The sequence below is a fragment of the Scyliorhinus canicula genome, chromosome 26, assembly GCF_902713615.1.
Source record: "Scyliorhinus canicula chromosome 26, sScyCan1.1, whole genome shotgun sequence".
NCBI classification, from domain to species: domain Eukaryota; kingdom Metazoa; phylum Chordata; class Chondrichthyes; order Carcharhiniformes; family Scyliorhinidae; genus Scyliorhinus; species Scyliorhinus canicula.
Genome location: NC_052171.1, coordinates 18,741,556 through 18,748,275, shown reverse-complemented (window position 1 = coordinate 18,748,275; position 6,720 = coordinate 18,741,556).

The window sequence follows — 6,720 nt, the reverse complement described above, 5'->3', positions numbered from 1 at the left end:
TCTGCACATCTTTGGACTGTGGGAGGAAAGCCACACAGACACGGGGAGAACGTGCAGGCTCCACACAGTTACCCAAGCCGTGAATTGAACCTGGGACCCTGGAGCTGTGAAGTGACAGTGCTAACCACTGTGCTGCCCCATGGTGGAGATTTGTGTGTGAAGTTGGATCAAAGAAATTAAGGTGTTTGTGGGGCAGAACTCCTGACTCCTTTACACGAACCCGGAAGCTTAAACACAAGTGAACCCTTCCTCCGACCCCCGCAAAACGAACTTGACCTTCTCCAAGCACAGGAATTCTGCCAGGTCACTTACCTATAGCCCCTCCTTCAGCAGCTCCGAGTCCCGCCAACGCAACAAAATCTGTCTGCAGGCTATCAGGCAGGCAAAGGCCAACACATGGGCCTCTCTTCCCACTTGGACTCCCGGATCTTCCGACATAACGAATATTGACACCTCTGTACTCGGGGCCACCCCCACACCCAGAATCTTTCCAACATTCCAACTGGGGCAGCAGGGTAGCATGGTGGTTAGCATAAATGCTTCACAGCTCCAGGGTCCCAGGTTCGATTCCCGGCTGGGTCACTGTCTGTGTGGAGTCTGCACGTTCTCCCCCTGTGTGCGTGGGTTTCCTCCGGGTGCTCCGGTTTCCTCCCACAGTCCAAAGATGTGCGGGTTAGGTGGATTGGCCATGCTAAATTGCCCGTAGTGTCCTAATAAAAGTAAGGTTAAGGGGGAGGTTGTTGGGTTACGGGTATAGGGTGGATACGTGGGTTTGAGTAGGGTGATCATGGCTCGGCACAACATTGAGGGCCGAAGGGCCTGTTCTGTGCTGTACTGTTCTATGTTCTATGTATTCAGGAGGAATTTCTCAGTCTGTGGATAGCCCAACTAGAGAGGGGGCAACATTTGACCTCCTCTTGAGAAATAAGGAAGGGCAGGTGACAGAAGAGTTAGTGAGGGATCACTTTGGGACCAGTGACCATAATTCCATTAGTTTTAAGGTGGCTGTGGGGAATGCTAAATTCTAAATTGGGGCAAGGCAAATTTTGATGGTATTAGGACAGGAACTTTCAAAAGTTGTTTGGGGGAATCTGTTGCCAGGCAAAGGGACAGCTGATAAGTGGGAGGCTTTCAAAATTGTGTTAACCAGGGTCCTCTCGGGTCCAGGGTGAGCACATTCCTTTTCGAGTGAAGGGCAAGGTTGGTAGGAGTAGGGAACCCGGGCTGACTCGGAATATTGAGGTCCTGGTCAAAAAGAAAAAGGAGGCATATGAAATGCATAGGCAGCCGTGATCAATTGGATCCCTTGAAGCGTGTAGAGGTTGTTGGAGTAGAGTTGAGAAAAATTCAGAGGGCAAAAAGAGGACATGAGATTGCTTTGGTAGATAAGGCAAAGGAGAATCCAAAGAGCTTCAACAAATTACATAAAGGACAAAAGAGTAACTAGAGAGTAGGGCCTCTTCAGGATCTACAAATTCACCTACATGCGGATCCACGAGATTTGGGTGAAGTCCTAAATGAATAATTCTCTTCGGTGTTTACGATTGAGAAAGGCATGGATGTCAGGGAACTGGGAGAAATAAACAATGATGTCTTCAGGAGTGTACATGTTACTGAGAAGGAGGTGCTGGAAGTCTGAAAGCTCATCAAGGTAGGTAAATCCCCAGGACCTGATAAAAATGTATCCCAGCGGTGGGATGCCAGGGAGGAAATTGCAGGTCCCCTAGCAGAGGTATTTGAATCATCGACAGCCACAGGTGAGGTGCCTGAAGATTAGAGGGTGGCAAATGCTCCCTTGTTTAAGAAGGGCTGCAGGTAAAAGCCTGGGAACTGCAGACCGGTGAGGCCAACGTCTGTAGTGGGTAAGTTGTTGTCAGGTATTCTGAGAGACAGGATCGACAGGCATTTTGAGAGGCAAGGACTGATTAGAGGGGGCAGTCAGCGTGGCTTTGTGAGGGGAAAATCACGTCTCATGAATTTGACTGAGGTTTTTGAAGGGGCGACCAAGAAGATAGATGAGGGCAGGACAGTTGAAGTTGTCGACATGGACTTTCGCAAGGCCTTTGACAAGGTACCGCATGGTATGTTGTTGCTAAGGTGAAATCTCAGGGGATTCAGGGTGAGGTGTCAAATTGGATACAAAATTGGCTTGGCGACTGAAGCCAAAGGGTGGTTGTTGAGGGTTGTTTTTCAAACTGGAGGCCTGTGACCAGTGGTGTGCCTCAGGGATCAGTGCTGGCCCCAACGTTATTTATATTAAGGATTTGGATGAGAATTTAGGCGGCATGGTTAGTAAGTTTACAGATGACAAAAAGATTGGTGGCACAATGGATAGTGAAGGTTATCTGGGATTGCAACACGATCTAGATCAATTGGGCCAGTGAATGGCAGATGGAGTCTAATTTAGATAAATGTAAGGTGATGCATTTTGGTAGATCGAACTGGGGCACAACCTACTCAGTTAATGGTGTAAGGGTGTTGGGGAGAGTTACAGAACAAAGATCTCAGAGTACAGGTTCGTAGCTCCTTGAAAGTGCAGTGACAGGTGGACAGGGTGCTGAAGGAGGCATTCGGCATGCTTGTTTCATTGGTCAGAACATTGAATACAGGAGTTGGGACGTCTTGCTGAAATTGTTCAAGACATTAGTTTGGCCACACTTGGAATACTGTGTATAGTTCTGGTCACCCCATTACAGAAAGGATATTATTAAATTGGAAAGAGTGCAGAAACGATTTACTAGGATGCTAACGGGACTTGATAGTTTGAGTTATAAGGAGATGCTGGACAGACGCTGACACTTAGGGTTGGTCTTATTGAGGTATATAAAATAATGAGGGGCATAGATAAGGTAGATAGTCAACATCTTTTCCCAAAGGTAGGGAAGTCGAGGTTTAAGTTGAAAGGGGAGAGATACAAAAGGGTCCAGAGGGGCAATTTCTTCACACAGAGGGTGGTGAGTGTCTGGTACGAGCTGCCAGAGGCAGTGGTAGAGGCGGGTACAATTGTAGTCGTTTAAAAAGCATTTAGACAGTTACATGGGCAGAGTGGTTATAGAGGGGTATGAGCCAAATGTGGGCAATTGGACTAGCCTAGTGGCAGAAACCAGGCGGCATGGACAAGCTGGGACAAAGGACCTGTTTGTATGCTGTAAACATTTGACTCCAGTAACTCACCAAGGCTCCTTGGGCAACACCTTCCAAGCCCACAACCACTGCCATTTAGAAGGACAAGGGCAGCAGGTACCTGAAGGGTAACTAGGGATGGGGAATGCTGGCCGAGCCAGCCAAGTCCACATCCGGAAAAATGAATTAAAAAACCTCTGATTTTGAGGCCACATTGATATCAAACGAGCCAAACTACCAACCATCAAAATAAGCAAATATATTTACACAAGAATGATTGACGGACTGAGTGTTCTCTGACCATGCAAACGTTAGGTTATAGTAGATACTGAAAGGGAACAATTTTCCACTTCATTGATAAGTAAAGCACCACACATTTTATTTTCAACAAGACCATTTTAATACAGATACTTTAAAGTGTGTATAATTTCTTCATAAAACTAGAGGTATACAGTACTATTGAACACCAGAATACAATAAAAATTGGCTACAGTGGGGGAAAAAAAATCAATAATCTCTGAAGAGAGACACACTAACAACCACGGGGGACGGGTGGGGGGTAAAAAGTCTACATTTAAAACCCAGTTCAGGTCCAGAAACACAAGAATGATAATCAGCTTTTAGATTCCAACAGGTTTATCTTTGGGTAATCTCTCCAATGCATGATTGCTGTGTATTATATTAATGGAATCAATAGCAGAACATGAGGGTCAGTAAAACAGGAACACTGAAAAGGAAAATTGCTTCACCCTCTGATCAAGGATACAAAAATCTCCATCGATTTATCACTCCACATTTTTGTGTATTGATTAGTTCCTTCAACTCAGCCACCCCATATCTTCAGTTGTGTACTACTCTCATTATTGCTTATTTGTCTTGCTTTCGTAACTTGGTTGATTTTCCCCAAAGTGGCCTAAGGTCACTGCTTGGCATCGCGTGGAAGTCGAATCAGTCTAACGGTCACCTCGCTCAGCCTGCGCTGAATTTGCTCACCTGGGGCTTGGTCAGGCAGTGGGCCTGGAGCGAAGGTTGACCTCGAATGTCCATGGGCCGGAGCTGGGAGAAGCCAGGGTTCCTGCTCTTGCTTCGCCCCTCCCCAATGATTCTCGGAGTAAAGTCTGGGGTTCAGCTGTGCTGACAAAGGCCCTCAGCTCCTATACCATCACGAAAGAGGCTGCCAATACTCACCCAATGGTACCCGAGCAACAGGCACAGTCAGATTGGGAAGATGGGTGTAAATAAGAAGTGCAAACACCACGCTGATCCGATGCTGACGGCATTGCAAATTTATTTTGCTACAACACCGAGTCTCGGCCATACAGGTGCAGGGTCAGTAAACAATGCACTGAGATTGCGGATGGAGATACCCTGCTGCCAGTCATGGGCTTTAAGGAAGATGAATCCACACATGGAAGAAACAATAAGCCACCTTGTGAAAGCAGAACAGTAAACAGCTTCTTTAACTGCTATCACAAGGCCACGTCATCCACATACAGATCAATTTGAGGTGTTGCTCACAACATTTAGTTACTCACCCTGCCATTTCGCACTCATCAACCACATGCTTAACTTGTCCCCCCTTGAAATTATCTGGTCCAAAATTTGCACAAATCTTTAATCCATCCACATTAAATTCACCTGTCTAATTTACTGGGTGATTGTTCCCAAATAAAATGAAACATCTCCATAAAAATAGCAAAAGATTATCATGCAAATGTCTGAGGTCCTGTACGATAATATTCCAATGTAATCTGAGTGACAGGGTGGTGATCGATGTAGGGAGGAAATCTGGAGCCATAGAAAAGGTTCCGGGGGGGGGGGCGCGCGCGAAGAACACAATCTCACTGTAAACATGGAAAAGATTTGGGCAACGTCGGGAATTTGGGTGCGTGGCTCCGGATGTGGGAACATCGATCCAAGGGTGCATCGACTGGTTTAAACGGGCAGATGAAGCATGAGCAAGTCTTGATCACATTTTCAAATCATAGCTGACACAGTCGAGGGTATTCCAATAAGAATGTGGATCTAAACAGTCCACGGTTCATTACCTTGGTTCAACATTTGGGTTTAACATTTGGCTTCCAGTGCTTTTGGTGGTGGATTTAATGAAATTGACACTGGCCGCCTTCTTGTAGAGCTGGGTTTCTGTTGCTTGTCCAAGGTAAAGAGACCTTGCACTAACTTTCCTGCCTCTCCAATGTCCCCTCCCTCCCTTCCCAATCCCACGCCCCCCCCCCCCCCCCCCCCCCCCCTTCAGTCCCAGCATCAGCACAGGCAGATCAACAACAATTCCCCATGATGTCAATTAATCTGCAGAGAGAGGGGAATGCAGTTAGGAGGGCCAATCTGCCCTCAGGGTTTCGATGGCAGTACATAATTTGGAAACTGAGGGTTGTAGCAGCAACTGATGCGTGATGTTGGGGGGTGGGGGGGTCAAACTAACTTCAGAAACACCCAAAGACCAATTTTACAGCTGCTCTCAAGCCTCCCCCTTCCTTGCGGCTTGTGGGCCTGCTCCCATCCCTTCTCAATTGTCATAATGCCACAAAAAGCCAATTCCAATACCCCGCCAAACAATGCCTGCTGTACCAAAGAGTTTACAAAAAGTTAGACATCGCCAACGCGACAAGCACCCATCCAGTGCCTTCTCTCTGCTCGGAAACTGAGCTTCAAACGAGCATTTGACGAGGGCTCCTTTCTATCCCATCAGCAAACACGGCTCAGAATGTACAGAATGCACCTTTAATCTCAATTCGGGGCAATGCATATACTGGATTCCTCCCAATGACTTATCGCCAGAACAGATCAGTGCTCTTCGATACAATCATTCAGGTATCAACACATTCATAGAACTGTCCACTGAAAATGCAGCAGCTTTGTAATTGAGAGAGCAATAACATACAATTCGACAAATATCGACTCAACTTCACAATTTTTGATCTTTGTTTTGGGAGTGTTTCCAAGAATCTGTGAATATTTTTTTTTGCAGGAAGGATGCTTAAAAGACTTCTCAAGCAATCGAAAATGTGATTGGGGGGGGGGGGGGAGAAGTGCATGAACAGGAGACACAGAATTGTTCAATGGAAATTGTCTTCGTGCAACGTTTGCTCAGATCTCTTGTCGTCTTGGACCTTCGGGAAACATAATTCAAGGTTCAGATGACTCGAGTCTTTTCAGTTTCATTAAAAAGGCAAGAAGCAAAACGGGGAAATGGGGGGGGAAAGCTCATTCTCAGAACAAAGGGGGGGGGGGGAAGACAGCGTGCTGGATTGTTGGGAGGATGGCCTGCATTGTAAAAAATACAAATTCCTGACTGCAACCCCCCCCCCCCCCCCCCCCTCTCCCCCCGCAGCTGGCTCTGCTTCAAGACTGCTGCTCACAGCGGTTTGAGACTTCTCTCAAGGATGCTGGCGGCAGAGGATCTTAACGGACTGGCAATCGCTCACTGGTGTAGAGGAAAATGAAAACAAAACGGAAGCTGTCAATGCTGGGAACACGCACACATCAGAGCAGTCAGCAGGCTGCAGAGTGAAGAGGTTGCCACACTCTGAAGAGGCGGCCTCTCTCAGAACCAAGGGGGGGACACACAACTCTCAA